Consider the following 17841-nt stretch of genomic DNA (forward strand, 5'->3'; position numbering starts at 1 on the left):
TTTAATATTATGTAGTTCATAGTAGTTAAGGATTATAGTACCTAATTGTTTAGTTTTGCTGTAGTTAGGAGACTATTGCAGATCTAATACTTAATTGTTTAGTTCTGCAGTAGTTAAAAGGCTATTCTAGATCAATTAGTGATGTCTTAATTGGTATGTGACCTTCATATTTTGTATCAAATTGAAAGTTTGAATTGAATTGATCACTGTCGAATTGATCACTTGCCATGTGTTCTGAAATTGTTCTGGGATTGAACTGATCACTGTCGAATTGAATTGATCACTAGTCTTATTGATAAAAATTCAAGGCATGCATTGAGAGGTAGTGTAGTTGTTGTTCGAAAAGAAAGCTAATGACACAAATGCATGGCAGGAAAATACATAACACAAACTAATGTTGAAAAATACATAAGACAAATGCATTGAGAGGTAATAAAAAATCATTGTCTTACATGGTTAAAAAATACATAGTCTTGCTAACACAAAGACAATGTTCAAAAATACATTAGATGAGTCTTCAATTAAACTAAAGAGTAACTTATTTTCCAAAAAGATCCTTCTAACATGGGGCCAAATCATAACAACTTCCCAAATGAACTACTTCCAGATTTTGTTTTTGGCTTTCATTTGTTGCAACTGTGAGGTGTTGACTGCATCTTTTCCCTTCCATTTTAGGCCACTAGGTTTAAAACCAATGTCTATATTGGTTGGTGAATTACTCTTCAATTTTGTTGGCCCATGTAGAATCTTCTCACTTGATGTACCAAGCTGCAATATAAAAAGAAAGTGTAAGCTAAGGTAAGATTATAAGGCTATCAGAATATACACCAACACAGAGTAAACATATTAAGAGAACATACATTAAATACTTGGGCTCCAGTTGTAATATAAGAATAAACACCAAAACCAGTTGCAGACCTTCTGTTTTCTCTAGTAGGAGCAGCAAATGAGGTAGAACAGTATGGTCTCTTGTGACCTGATAAAGGTAGCAATTGACTAGAAGAACTATCCCTTTCAGTAACAAATGGGGTTCCTCTTGCATTAGCTTTTTTTTTTCCCAATCCTCTTTCAGTCCTAAATTGAACCCTATTTTGAGCAGGTCTTGGCACAAATGGTGTGTCAGCACAAATAGAACTTGGTTGCCTTGATTGTGTAGTTGCATATGTGGTTCTGGAAGTAGAATGTGATGGACCTCTCACTGTAGACTATATAGCATAAATAAGGATATATGATAACTTGTAGAACAAACAGAAAATGCAAATGAATTATTAAAAACTAGCCATTATTAAATCTAATCTTACTGCTGTTTGAGTAGTTCTTGACACAATTCTTGGCACAAAAGTGGTATCAAGACAAACAGAAGTTTGTGTTCTAACCCGTTGAAAAAAATAAAGGCATATGAATAACTTATACAATAAAAATTAATGCAAATGAACATGTAAATCAAATCTTACTCCTGTTTGAGAATAACTTTGTTGGCTTGACTTGACTTATAGGTTGAGAAGTGCTTTCCCTCCCATACTATGTCACCACAAAATAAAGCATATGATTATAAAGTTTAAGCAATTTACAAATGTGAATATGACTTGTATTACTTACTCTTGCACACACAAATTTGTTATGACCAGTTTTCTTGCATATGGAACATGTCATCTTTACTCCTTTTCTTTAAATTTCCCCCCATTTTTTTGTGCTCATCCTTATTCTTTCTTCTCTTCTTGCCAGGTCTGCATGTCATTGGAGGCTCTATTGATGGATTTGTAGTTTTAGGCCACATCCTCATATTGGGAATAGGTTGGATGAAATGACTGTAAGCCTTGAAAAACGTTTCCTTCATATACCAGTGCTCCACATGTTGATCAGGATCTTGATTCAAGTAATAATAAGCACAAATAGCACGAGGGCAAGAACTAACTCTCAACATCCACAACATACAGTCATAATTCTTCTTCTCCAAGTCAACAACAAATGAACATTCACCATCGCTAATCTCAAAACCGTTCACCCTATTCCATTGAACATTACAATTATTTGAATACTCCTTGTTTCTCTCTAGTATTGTGCTTGCCATAGGTGCAATGTCTGATATCCATGTTTCAGCAAATTTGATCATGTCTATATGTCTGTTCATCATTTTATGCCTAATGTCCTCTAACATGGTAATAATTGATTTATGTCTAGCAGCTAAGATCCAGGAATTGAAAGTCTCACACATATTATTTTCTACAACATCACACTTGGAGTGAGTCTGAAAAAATCCCTACACCAATTTATGGGATCATAATGTAGTAAGTCCTCTTTTATTTCCTTTTAACATATCTTAGAAATCACATGAACTTCTTCACCAAACTTGACTTCAAACGAGGCCTTTGAAATTATTCAAAACAATTTCCTTCTTTTTTGTCCTTTCCAGTTCACATGCCTGTTACTCCATATATATCTAGCATACATCCTTTTCTCAGTATTTGGTAACAAGTCTAACAAGACAGAAATAAGCCACAGGTCATGAACTAATTGAAGAATCATCTTCCACTTCCTCGCAGTTGAGGGAAGAAGCGATCCATATTGCCACAGCGGAGGAGGAATTGGACGAATCAAGGAAAAATATAGGGGGTAAAGAGGGAGGAATTCAACCGGTTGACATGCAGACGACTCAAAAAATGGGTGGATCGAAAGATCGAGAAGTATCCCGAAATTGAGATATAAATTGATCGCAATCGGAAGGGAATCGCCAAGAAATGGGCACTGGGGAATCACCTCCTGTTCTGGATACACGTAACACACAAAATTTGAGGGAATCGAGACACAAAAATATTGAATCGTCAATTGCTAGGGAAGTCGAAGAATCGCAGAGGAGAAATCTTGAACAAGAATATCGACTTGACCAGCAGCAAAGGAATATCGGGCAATTGATTGAAGGAAGTCGTAGGAATCAACAACAACAAAGGCTTTCAAACACAGAAAATGAAGGAAATATGGGTCCTCAACAAATTGGTAATGTGCCCCCCATTCAATTTCTCAGAGGGAAGATTTACAGACACTCAATCGATCTACAGAACTAAGAAATCAAGGTTCAATTCCTTTTAACTTGAATCGACAAACTGGTGAGTCTTCTGCTATGCATCAGAATAAAAATGATAATCAAGGTCAATTCTTATCCTCAGGTAATTACTGATACAAGAATTAGGGATAATAATAGGAATGTTCTTGAAACTGGTAGGCAACATGAAATTGAGTATCAATCGAACTTCCCTAAGATTTCTACTAATTTTGATAGACCTACTGCTAAGCCTCCTACTGGTAAAACAAATCAAAATATAGGAAATCCTAATAATTTTCCTAATAAAGATCAAATGCAAGAACCGGCTCCTTACATTGTAATACAAACCTATGCTGATAGATTGAGATATAATCAATCTAAAATGGGTGTTAGTATTAAGTTAACTGAGCCAGAAATCACCACTAAACAAGGTTTGCCTGCTGTGTTATATGTGAAAGATGAAGTTGTTAATGATCTAGCATCTGCTTGTGAATTCACCCTTATTGGTAAGTTTGTTTATACTATGCCTAGAGTGGAATTAATTAGAAAGAATTTCATCCTTCAAACTCAATTGTCTGGTGGTGTTAAGATAGCTCATTTTAATTCTCGTCATGTTTATATTGATCTTGATAATTAACTAGACTATAACATGATTTGGACTAAACAGCGTATGACTATTGAGGGTCAAGCTAAAATTTTACCTTGGCATTGTTATAATAAGGAATTCATTACTAGTCTTTTATCTCCCATAGGTAGTGTACTATATTTAGATTCTGACTCAATTAATAAAACTAGGGGAAGTCAAGATCGTGTTAAAGTTCAAGTAGATCTTACTAAAGATAGACCCCCTCATATCTGGATGGGATATATTGGGGAAGATATTACAGATGGTAGATGGCAAAAAAATGTTTATGATAACATTCCGGATTACTGTTTTTATTGTAAGCATCAAGGTCATAATGTGATTGCATTGTTAAACAAAGGTATGAAGATAATAAAAAAAGAAAGAAATGGATAAAAATAAACAAAAAAAAGACACTACTCACAATACTCAAAAAGACTTGCAGGTTTATGAAAACAGGGAAACAAACTTAAGAGAAGAAGCAATACATCAACAGGAATATCAAACTGAGAAAAATAAAAAAAACATGCAACAACAAGAATGGCAGATTCAGAGGAGAAGGAATAATAATCAACAACAAGGTGGCCACAATATGGATAGAACAACAATCCAACAGCAATAAGAACAATTAGGTATATCTTCCATACCTACTAAAAATACATATATAGATCTGGATGTACAGGACATATTAACAGATGTAGAGGAAGGGGAGTGATACACAGAACAAAGAATTGAATAAAGACACCAGGTTACATCAACTGGAAACAGACAACAACATAATAATAAATCACAGACACAAGGTGAAGAAATCAGCAGTAGCAGGGAACAAAATATGGCACAACAAAAGAAGGACAAACGGGTAATTAGTGATCATCAAGATACTGAAGACACAAGAGGTATGATTCCTATACCTAGAAATACTTGTAATATATATGTTGGAGTAGCTGTTGGAGGTATGGAAGGGGGACAGGAGATACCTATTCATGAAGGGGTATCCAAAGGGAGGGGGGAAATGATTGATATTCAAAACTTGGATGAATCCATTCCTGGAAAAAGCAATCTGAAAAACAAATTGATCCTGATACAGGACAACCAGTACATAAATTCAGTAATAAATTTGGTAATAGGTTGAGTAAAAAGAAAAGAGATAATATTAAAAAGAAACAACAACTTTTAAGTAGTGCAGAAAAAAATAAAGATAACATAGATCATGATGATTATGAGGCTATTAACTCTGAGGATGAATGGGATCCTGATAATCAGTCTATGTATGATTCTGAGGAAGAAGGACCTCAACAAAACAAACCTAAGGATACTCAATTAGCTTCTACAGATCATAATGTTTGGTCTCAAGAAATCCATGATATTACTAATAAGCAAGGTTTGTCTCCTAGAGGTAGGAAACAGGACAAACAAGCTTCCCAACAATTTCCTAGTACTTCAGAAACCTCTAGTAGGCCCATGACAAGATCTAAATCAAAAGGTTTTTAATGTTTAAAGCCATTTGTTGGAATGCTAGGAACATTAATACCAATAGGTCCTTAGAAAGACTTCAAACTTTAAAAAGAATGCATAATCTGTCTTTGATTGTTATCTTAGAACCTTTTGCTAAAAATTCTCAACTTGATACTGTGAGGATGCAGTTGCAGATGGATCATGCAATTAGCAATTCTAATGGTAAAATTTGGGTTTTTTGGTCTAATATTTTAACTGGCAATATTCTTGAGAGCACTGAGCAGCATGTTACTGGAGAATTTAGTATAACAGATTGCACTGAGAAGTTTTTAGTATCTTGTATATATGCTAAATGTAAAGATCATTTGAGAAGACCTTTATGGGACATATTATTGCACTTCTCTAATATGGATATCCCTTGGTGTACTATTGGGGATTTTAATGTTATTACTTCTATGGAAGAAAAAATAGGGGGAATTCCTTATAATATAAAAAAGAGCTTTGAGTTCATTAATGTGATTGAAGCTTGTGGTTTAACTGATTTAGGTTATACAGGGATTCCTTTTACTTGGTGTAACAAAAGGGATGCTCAAGCAAGAGTTTGGAAGATATTAGATAGGGCTATGGTTAATGATCAATGGTTAGAAAATATGCCTCAATCTAGTATTGAATATTTGCCTACTGTTGGTTCAGATCACTGCCCTTTATTATTGGAAGTAGTTCAGAAGGATGTGAAGCCTATTAAGTATTTTAAAATTTTAAATTGTTGGGTAGATAATCCAAGTTTTATGGATACTATACAAAGGAGTTGGGATATTAGTGTCACTGGCAATCCTTTTTGGCAGTTACACCAAAAATTGAAGAGGCTAACAACAACCCTTAGCAATTGGTCAAAGACAGAGTATGGGGATATATTTGCTAAAGTAAAAGAATTTGAAGAGGCAATTAAGAAAGCTGAAGAAGTTTTCCTTATACATAGAAATGATTCTGATAGACAAGAGCTGCATAGACTAAATGCTAAATATATTAGATATTTGAAATTGGAAAAATCTATTCTTAAACATAAGACTCAGCTACAATGGTTTAAGGAAGGAGATTCTAATTCTAAATATTTTCATGCTTTAATGAGGGGAAGGAGAAGAAGATTACTATTACATAAAATCTGTAATAGTAATGATATTTGGATTCAGGGAGATGAACAAATTGGTCAGGCAGCTTGTGATTATTATCATAATATATTTATTGGTCAGAATAGTAGTATTGATGAAAGGATTCTACAACATATACCTTCTTTAATTACTCCAGAACAGAACCAGATGCTTTAGGATATGCCTAATATGGAGGAATTAAAGCAAGTAATATTTGCTATGAATCCAAATTCAGCTCCAGGTCCAGATGGTATTGGGGGGAAATATTATCAAGCTTGTTGGCATATAATTAAGCAGAATATATTAGCTGCTGTCCAATATTTTTTCTGTGGTCATACTATGCCTAGATATATGACACATGATTGCTTGGTATTAATTCCCAAAATAGATCAACCTAATAGGTTTACTGATCTTAGACCTATTAGTTTAAGTTACTTTACTAACAAAATTATTTCCAAACTTCTGAGCAGGAGGTTGGCTGATATTCTTCCTCTAATAATTTATGATAACCAATCTGGATTTGTAAAAGGAAGGAGTATTACAGAAAATATTATGCTAGCACAGGAAATTATTCATGATATAAAGAAACCTAATATAGGTCACAATGTTCTTATCAAATTTGATATGGCAAAGGCTTATGACAGAGTTTCTTGGTCATTCATTTGTATAGTGTTGAGGATATTTGGTTTTGGAGAAGTATTCATTGATCTAATTTGGAGAATCATGAGTAACAATTGGTATTCTTTTATTGTTAATGGGCATAGGAAAGGTTTTTTTTCATTCAATTAGAGGGCTAAAACAAGGTGATCCGTTATCTCCAGCTCTATTTATTTTAGGAGCTGAAGTGCTAACCAGAATGCTTAATAGTGTTTATGATAATATTGTTTACAAAGGATTTCATATGAAATCTAAAGGCCCTCAGATTAATCATTTAAGCTTTGCAGATGATGTGATTATTTTCACCTCTACTAATAGAGAATCATTGAGAATTATTATGGATACTCTAAAGGAATATGAAAATCTCTCTCAACAGCTTATTAATAAGAAGATGAGTTATTTTCTGGTTCCAGAAAAACCCCCTCAAGACATTATCCATATTATTCAAGATGTTTCTGGTTTTTCTCAGAAAGACAGTCCTATTGCTTATCTTGGTTGTCCCCTTTATGTTGGGAGACAAAAGATTATCTATTATTCAACATTTAGTAGATCAAATTGCTAAAAAGATTTCTGGTTGGCAGACAAAAATCCTCAGCTTTGGGGGAAAAATTACCTTGATCAAACATGTCCTACATTCTATCCCAATTCATACTATGGCTGATATCTCTCCTCCCAGTACTATTATTAAATACATTGAGTCTATTATCTCAAACTTTTTCTGGGGAAGAGATCAGGATAAAAAGAAATATCACTGGGCAAATATGGACAGTTTAAGTTTACCATATAATGAAGGGGGAGTAGGTATGAGAAGACATAAAGATATTTGTATTTCTCTCCAATATAAACAATGGTGGCTCTTCGGATCTAAATCAACTATATGGAGTAAGTTTCTTAAATCTAAATATTGTAAGAGAGCCAATCCTGTTGCCAGGAAATTTTAAAATGGTCAATCTTTGATCTAGAAATATATGATGAATAATAAGCACAAAATAGAAGAGCATATTAGTTGGAAAATTAGGTCTGGAAGTTGTTCATTTTGGTGGGATAATTGGTTAGGAGTTGGTGCTTTGGCTAAGTATACTGATACTATTTCAAGTCTCAATAATGATACTATAGGTGATTTTCTTATTAATGGTAAGTGGAATGAATTGAAATTAAGGCAACAAGTTCCAGCGTTGATAATTCCTGTGATCTTGAATGCCAAATTCCAGTATCAACAGGGAAGTAAGGATATAGCAGTGTGGAATCCAACTTAGTCTGGTAACTTCACTTGTTCTTCAGCCTGGGATGTTTGCAGAGATAGAGGAAACATTGATCAGATTAACTCTCTCATTTGGCATAAAAATGTGCCTTTCAAAATGTCTTTTCTTTTATGGAGAGCCTTAAGGTTTAAATAACCAACCAATGAAAACTTGGCAATTTTTGGGGTGGAACCAGTGAGATGTTACTGCTGTAGAAATAAAGGTTGGGATGATATTGATCATATATTCTTACAAGGTAACTTTGCAACACATATATGGAAATTCTTTTCCAGTTTCATAGGTATCACATTTCAGAAAACATCATTGAGTAACTGTATAGTTCATTGGTGTGATAATAAAGGAAGAAACGAGGCTCATAATACACTAATCAATGTATTACCTATTGTGATATGCTAGAATCTTTGGAAGAATAGGTGTGCAGCTAAATATGGAGGAAAGGTTTCCAGCATATTCAAAGTCAAATATCTTATTCTTAAGGATATATTACTTATCCTTTACACTATATTTTCTTTATATCCATTGGCCTGCAAATTGGACAGATTTGGTTGATCTATTGGAGAAATGCAGACATGAGGTAAAAGTTGTTGTAGTTACCTGGAAACCACCTCCTATTACTAGATATAAGCTAAATACAGATGGTAGTGCTTTGTCTAATCCAGGAAAAATAGGAGGGGGTGGAATACTTAGAAATGAATATGGCAATATCATTTATGCTTTTGCTATACCTCTTGGGGAAGGTACTAATAACCAGGCAGAGATACAAGCTGCTATATATGGACTGCATTGGTGTATAGAGCATGGTTATAGGAATATCATCCTTGAGGTGGATTCAGAATTATTGAATAAATGGATATTATGTAGAGATCAACCTCCTTGGAAGCTTCAAAGGTTTGTATTAGAAATACAACAACTTACTAACCAATGTACTTACTTTTCATGTGTACATATTTACAGGGAAGCCAACTGTACAGCGGACATATTATCAAAGCATAGTCAGTCAAGCCATCATACAACATTATTATACTTACAATCAATCGCCACAAGAAGCAAAAGGAAGTTATATCTTAGAAAAATGGGAGTTCAAAGCTTCAGAAGAAGGAAATTAAGAAGGATTAAATATCCTCCTTGATTATTTTATACCAGTTTGTTATATATAACATTTAAAGATGCAGGTAGAAGCTGATCAGAAGCAACAAGGGAACAAGCAAAACAGAATTGTACCTATAACATTTATTATGTCTATATATGGTATAATTGTTGTTACAGGTAAAAGGAAATCAGTGTTAGCAAGAAGCAAGCAAAGTATTACGTATACAAATTACTACACCAAATACAACAACAAGAAGCTGGAAATACAGCAAAGTGGAAGATTAGTTAAATTGATAGATTAGCATAGACATTAGTCTTTTATAAATTTTCTCTTTTCATTTAATTTGTAAAAGGGAGAGTCTCCTTATTTATGTTTTCTTAGAAAAAGTGTATTAGGGGAGGTCTTCTCCTTAGATACTTAGTTTTTCTATAGATAGCATCTCAATGTATTAGGTTATGTAAACCAACCTTTAGAGGTATGTCAACTATATACCTACAAAATGATAGAAGGTAAGGTTTATGCCCCCCTTCTTATACTCTTTTTTTCTATTAATGATAAGGCCTGGGGGTGTTGCTCATCCCCTGACCCACCTCAAGGGTCGTTCTAGGAAAAAAAAAAACAAAAACTATATACAGAATAAGTAATTGAAGTAGTAAAGATTAAACTAAAACTAAAATATAAGAAATTGTGTAATCAATACCTTTTGCATATCTGACACTACAGTCAAACCTTAACCAATTCCCAAGTTTCGATCAACAACTGCCCACACAATAGGATACATTTGATTGTTCCCATTCTTTCTAACAACAACTAATAACTCAACCTTAAGCTCCCTTGAGAAAACAACCATCAAATCCAGTATATTCCCACACCACTCCAACCATCCTTGCTTGAATGCATGAAAGCACATGTAAAAATACACAAAAAGGTTATTCCCTAGTTCAGTTTCCTTATCAATTCTTACCCAACAAGATCTTCTAGGATTGGTTTGTTTGATCATATCTGCATAGTCACATAATCTGACAAATTCTAGATTCCAATAGCCTATGTCTTCCCTCATAATCTTCTATTTAGCCCTGTAACAAAGAGTCTTACCAACATAAAGACCCCATGTATTTCTAATAAAATCGTGAATTTCCCAAATCCTTATGTATGGTTGAGATATAATTCTTTCCTTAAACTTTATAGCAATTAACTTTTAATCACACAACTTGTTCTTGTATAATGGAATACACTTGTGAATAGGATGATAGTTCTTCACAATGAAATCACTTGAGTCCCTGTCAATGGAAGCATATAACAACCACTTACAGTAAACATTTTTGCACTTCACCCTCACTCTATGTTTTTCATTAGGTCTTAGCTTTAACTGCCTCCTGTACTCTACAACATAATGTGCCACTTCTTTCCTAAACTGATTTGCACCTTCAAAGACCATTCCAAGCTCAAATATTGACAATACACAATCTTCATCATACCTAACCTTTTTGCTTCTCCTTATATCATGTATATATACTCCCCTAACCACATCCACATCTAGTTGTTCATCACTATCATCACTCCAACAATCAGAGCTATCAATGTAATCTTCATCTCCACCCAATTTTCCTGCATATTTTCAGTTTTACTTTTCCCAATATCCTCAAAGCCTCTATCTATACAACCAGCCTCTCAAAGTAGTATTTCTTCAAATTCAGTAGCATTTTTTCTCTATTTTTTATTTCTTCTTTCTTATCTAAAAGCTCTCAACTTCTCATCAATATCTGAACCATCTTCTGAAGCTATATCTAGATCTGAATCACCACTCAAGAAATCAAATGCATCTTCTCCACCTAGGTTATCATCCACACTCTCTCCAACTTCTCCACCTCGGTTAACGCCTCGCCATCTTCAACATTAGTTAGGTAGCATCTAGAAAGCTCAGTGTCAAGTAAGGGTTCATCTTATACATGACAGATTTATACTTTAAAAGTGTCCTCATGTTTTAAGTCTTTAATTAGGGAGTAAATGTTGGTCAATTGTAATTTTATTCAATCAACCCTTCACATAAAAGCCTTCAACAGTTTTATACCCTAATGCTTTAGTAGAATACAATAGTTCCAAAATGAAAAAAAGGTCCTTCATAATATACCTGAGTGCAGACAGACAGTTTCCAACATAAGTAGGGACATATATCTTGGATAATATTCCACCATGGTAAATCTTCGTAAATATAATTTCCTCCGTTTTCAATTGTTAGCCCTACAAATATCAAACAAACCCTAGATTTAATGGAATATACTCATACAAACAACTAAAAAGCAAAGCTTTAAAACATATTTTCTGGGTAATAGTAAAGAATAGACAGAATATTCAAACCCTATATTTTTACAAAACCCTATCATTATGGAATTCATATAACAAAGCATGTTTAAAAACATTTACAACTTACACGAGGAAAGTCTTCAAGATCGTAACACTAAGAAGAGGAGTCAAACTTCAATTTGGAAGAAATCGCGAGATGGAGAGCTTCAAAGTGGAAGAAGTCGCGAAGTTAGAGATAGAGAAGTGTTCTGTGAAAGTTAATAGTTTGGGAAATTTCCTCAATTCAGAAATTAAAAAATACACGTTGGATTTATGTGGTATTTTTAAATTGTCATTCAATACACGTCTGATACACGTGGGGAGGTCAACTACACGCGCCACACAATTAATGAGAAGTGATAAAAAATGGTTATACGGTTCAAATATGGGGTGGTAGAGGTGTTTAATGTGTAGTACGTCTAGTTGAGGTTTCTAAATGAATAATGAGGACAAATTCGGGGGTTCGCATATGACTTTGGCCGAATATTTAATTCTAAACAAGTTTTGAACAATTAATCTTATTGTAGCATTTAGATATATAGGCATTGCTTCTTCAAGTTACCCATCATATTTTTTATTAACAATTATTTTTAGTATCATATATATTATCTATGGTCGGAATAAACAATTTATATTCATCAAATAAGCTTTGTCGACTTTCTTCCCATTTTAAAAATGTTAAGTAATTGTAGTGCAAAATCTATTTTTCCAACAAAAAAATAACTTCAACCAAATTTCATACGAATAATGAAGTATATAATATGAAGTTAAATAAATTTTGGAAACAAAAAATCATATAATCAACAAGATGAAACGAAGAAGAGTCAAGTCCTCTGAATTCACAATGTTTTCTTAAGGAAATTGTTGCCCTCAAGTATCCAAGGTTCTCCCGGGATAAAATGACTAATGACAAACAAATAGTGGAATCTCAAATTTGTTGTCCAGGGAAACACTCAATGGCTTGTAATCATACTTAAAGGTTGTGGAAAAGCAGAATCCTTTTTCTTACTATGTAGTATTTTTTTCTTCTTGTCAACTTGTTTCGAACTTATCTCAACTTATGTCAATATCTAAGAAAGCATAAGATATTTATAGTCTATAGGTGAGCATAATTATTTATGCATGATATGTGAAAAGTTAGTCTCAAAATATGAAAGGTTGCATCAAAATACGAAAGGTTGCAGTCATGAATGGAATAACTCCATACTTACTACACTTTCACATTTTTAATTCACCAATCTTTATTCTGTGTACTATTATCTATTCACACACATCATACAATGAACCCAACAATACTCCACATGAATGGAAATGGGTATTACATGAAAGGTAGATATACACAGACTACTTATGTGGCTCCACAATCTGGTTATACTATATCTACACCTACTGTGGTACCTAGATCGGGTTACAAAACATTATTGGGCTATTCACATCTTGGTAGTGAGTCTACCCTTCCATCAACTAGTGCTAGTCAGTGCAATAATTTGAATACTAATAACGGGTCAGTTAGACTTTTCAATTTTCATGTTGAATCCAACGGCTCAGATCCTAATATTCCCACCACCCAGCACTCAGATGCATGCGGTCCTCACCAGGTGATGGAGTTAATTTCCAGAGACTCGTCATCGAGTCATCAAGATACAAATATGATTCAATTATGTTTCATCTTTCATTTATCTATATATATTTTAATTAATTGAGTGATTTTTTTTCTTACCCTTATTTGTAAATGAACTCGTACTTTTATCTTATGTCTGGATGTGGATATGAAAAAGATTATTTTAAAGTGCATCAAAACTCAATATAATGGTGTTTCACAATCGGGGAGCACCCCCTAGACGTAACCCGCGTCTTCGTCTTCAAAGTTGCCTTAGACGAGCCCTTAACATACATCATTACATATCATAGGTAGAAAAAATTCAGAAAAAATAAAAATTTTACATATGAAGTATACATAGACTTCTCATTTATTCATATATGAAGGTTACTTAAACTTCTCGTTTAATAACATAGTCTAATATTGTCTCACACATAATCATCTATTACAAAGTTGGGACATAACCCTTACACTATTACAATATTTCCCATATAAGAGTGACAACAAAGTATCAAAAGATAAAAAATGAACATTGTCTTAGACATATTAAAATAGTAAAGCTAGAATAGTGGCATCATCCTCGGACTTGAGGACTCATCAACAACTTAAGAACTCAACCAAGTATTCTTTCAAATGGCCTTGAAGCTCTTCAATGGCCTGAACCTACATTTTTGGGAAAAAGGGAAGAAAATATGGGTTAATACATCACACATACTAAGTATGACTTCTGTGCATAAAAATCATCAATGCATGGGAAAAGGGACATTTTAGTAAAAACCATGCTTAGAATCAAATAACCTTAACACATACATATAATAAAATATCAGAAGTCAATACAACATAATATCAACCCAACATGTAAGCAACCCAAGCAATACTTGTGCAATGCAAAGAATAGAATCTCATAACCCTATTCAAAGCTAAGTATCACATTAACCAACCCACTTCGTACACATAAATTTTTCTCATATTTCATCATGGCATGCTTTATTCATAAAGACTACTCATAGCTTACCATCATAAATCGTAATCAAATTAATCATAAAAGAACACTACTAGATTCATCCCTTAGAACCCCAAAAGTGCAATGTGTAAGAAAAGTCCTATACCCTCTCTCACACTATGTAGAACCTTTAAGAAGCGCTAGTAAGAGTTCACACATTTCCTTTATTCATTTACTTTTACATTAGGAAAAGAAATTGCAATAACATACATTAGACCATGTGAGATGCATGGAATTTTATGTTCTACTTCCACACCAAAAAGAGAGGGTTAACACTTGCCTAAGGTGTAATATTTCAAACATAGAAACCCTAACTTGCTAAACGTGGGGGTTTACATCTCATGATACAACACATAACTTGGGAATGCAGACTTATTTAACATGAGAAAACACATGCGGGGAGCCGGACTTAGTAAGCGTGAGAACCCATCTCTTTTACATGCCCTTTCGATGCTAAGCATTTATTCCCTTTAGTAATCATCTTTATTCATCATTCAAGTTCATATTAGTCTCTAGTACACCCCTATGTAAACTTCTTATCATAATTGCTCATAGATAATGATAAGTGAGAACAACCCTTTCACTTAAAAACCACTAACAAGTGACTAAACATTTCACTTAACACTTTATTATAATCATGAGAACTACTTTTAATCATATAACAATCATATCATAACATGCATACATACTTCATAACTAATTCAAGTGTCTAGGGTTGAGGATGAGGAACTCTTGTTATCAACACCACAACAACACATTGTACATATGATCATTACTATCTGAGTAACTTATCTTTCATAATGGAATTCAATAAAGAACCAACCTTCATACCTTCTTGCCCTTTCATAGGCCTTCATACCTCCATTACCCAGGAATACATAACCAATGCATAAATAAGGTAAATTAAAGAAGTAATACATAGCAATTATCGTTCTACATAATCCATATACTAATCATCTTCCACAATTACCATAGAAATTTAAAGTTTTAATGAGTTTAGGGATGTGCAAGGGTCCAAGAGGGAAATATAAAGTGATTATGAAAAATTAGCCATAATTAAATAGTTAAAAAACAATAGAAGATCATAATTCATCAGTTTTGAATCACAAATTCGTTTTGAAAAGAGGGTTCATGTATAGATAGAAACCTAGTCTTGGGGGAGTTTTGAAATAATGTTTTGGAGGGGCCTCTTGGGGAAAGAAGTCCCAAGAGTGAAACAAACCAAACCTTAAGGATTATTTGCCATTAATTTGAGTTGGATTCCTTGGTAAGTTCGTGATCTTCTTGAATATCTATTGTTCCTTCAATGGAGGTTTGAGTTGGGGAGAGAGAAACTAGAGCAAAGTTAGAGCTAAGTGGGTTTTGAGAGTTTTGAGGATTTAGCTTAGTTAATTGACTTAGGGTACTTATATAGTCCTAAACTAGTGAATTATACCTGACCTTAATCCCTAATAAATTAATTAACCAATTCCCTAACCACTCCCTAATTTAACTAAAATGAGGCAGTGGGCTGGGGTCTCAGTCGAGGAGACCCCGTCGCTGGGACGTTGACCAAACCATCGACGGAAGGATTGGATAGATATCCTTATGTTCTGGCTACCCCTTTCTTCCAGGAATTCGAGTAGTTCACGAGGCATTGAGGCCTATACATCCCTACATGGATCACAGAATTCTACAGAGCATATGGAGCACTAGTGCGGATGAACAAAAAGCAGGCAAGTGAGTTCAGACCAGTGAGATCTGTTATAGTTAGAGGCAAGGAGATGGATTGATACAACGAGCACATAAATGTTATGTTGGGAAGTCCGTTGCATGTGATACGTCTTTATGAGGGATTGCCCCCTGCTGCATCACTAGATCACCATAAGGTGTGGTTGGGGCCTGATGTGAGGCCATATATATATATATATATACACACACACACACACACACACACACACACACACACAGAGATCATTATTTGTTACATATTTAACATTTTTACTTGTCCTTTTTGAGCATTGATTTTATGGACTGTACTAAATAGTGTATTTTATTTGTAGGAATGAATTGGTACAAAATTAAAGAAGTTTGGAGCTAAAACAAATTAAATATCAAATATTGAAGAAGGAAATTAAGCAGGCAACTTCATTTATGGATTCAATTTTATAAAATAATGTATATGTTGGTTGAAGTATAATTTGATTTGGAATTGGAAAATTACACGTGTATCCAATGAAGAGTTGTTGAAGGTCGTGGAGCACTGGTTAACACCGAAAATAAAAGGAATTCAACTCCATGGCCCAATTTAATATGGAATCAATTATTTGTCACGGCCCGCTAGTACACCCTAGTAGAAGGGAGCACTCTTGAGTCGTCACAAGGCGTACATAACTCTTCATGGTCTTGTACAAGTCTCTTAATTATCGTTCATTACATAAGATAGGAAAAGTAGTGCGGAATTAAAACTTTTCACAACATCAATAGTAATAAGGAAATATCTTTTATAAATACTAAGAATAAGTCTCATCGTCACAAGCCAACCTAAAGACACACCTTAAATATTTTAGGGACACGACCCTTTACATTGAAAGAAAATACATACTAAGTCTTATACAAGTCTCAATAGAAGAAACTAAACAAACATAGACTATGTCCTTGAATATATGACGACATACCGAGTCTTTAGATAGTCAACTTACAAGGCTTGCCTTCTAGACTTCCACTTTCCTCCAACCTATACTTATAGAGTATAGAAAAGTATGGGGTTAGTACAAACATTGTACGAAGAATGGCATTATGCAAAAACACATGAAAAGGGACACTTAAGTTGAAATAAAGCTTTCCTAATATACAAGTAAAACCTTCATGAATATAGAATTAAAACAACATATAAATCATCATTTAGCACATAAGATAAAACTTCCATAATTTTAGCACCAAACTACACTTTAAAATGAACTCAAGAAACCTTATAGTGAACCACTTTCATTACAACATACAGTGAACTCATTTCCCTTGAAGTTTCCCTATCCAAAATTATCCTAAGACTCACTAACACAAGACATAAAGAAATCGCCCATACAATCCCTTCAATATGAAACTAAGTGATCCTCAAGACTACCGACCATAGACTTACTTCTTACAGGTAACAAGCCCACACTTAACATCAAAGACACTAAGTCACATAACTTCATTTACATTGCATAATGACCCATTCATACATTCATATAAAGACACACTAAGACTTCCTCCAAATGTTTGTACAATGAGTAGGTAGCATCCCATACCATCACCTACCCTAAGTAGTATACCCTTTAGAATACCTAGTTCATTACATACTTTTGTGTGGGTAGCTTTAACTAACATAAACGATGAGAGCTAGACACGGAATCCCGGTATTAACCCCTACCGGATGAGGGATCCCCACTTGCCTAGGGTAGGGTCATTATTGAGCTTTTACATGGATTCTCCATTAGCTACTCCTATGAGGGTGCATAGTTATGGGATGAGGAGATTGCTTCTAATTAACTCATTTTCTACTAACGAGGAGTACTCATCTGAAGAGGTATATTGGGTACAACATCTGAACTCACGAAGTGTAACGCCCCTTGTTTAAATCCTCTCGGTGCTAAGTATAAA

This window comes from Solanum pennellii, chromosome 10 (genome assembly GCF_001406875.1).
Source record: "Solanum pennellii chromosome 10, SPENNV200".
NCBI classification, from domain to species: Eukaryota; Viridiplantae; Streptophyta; class Magnoliopsida; order Solanales; family Solanaceae; genus Solanum; species Solanum pennellii.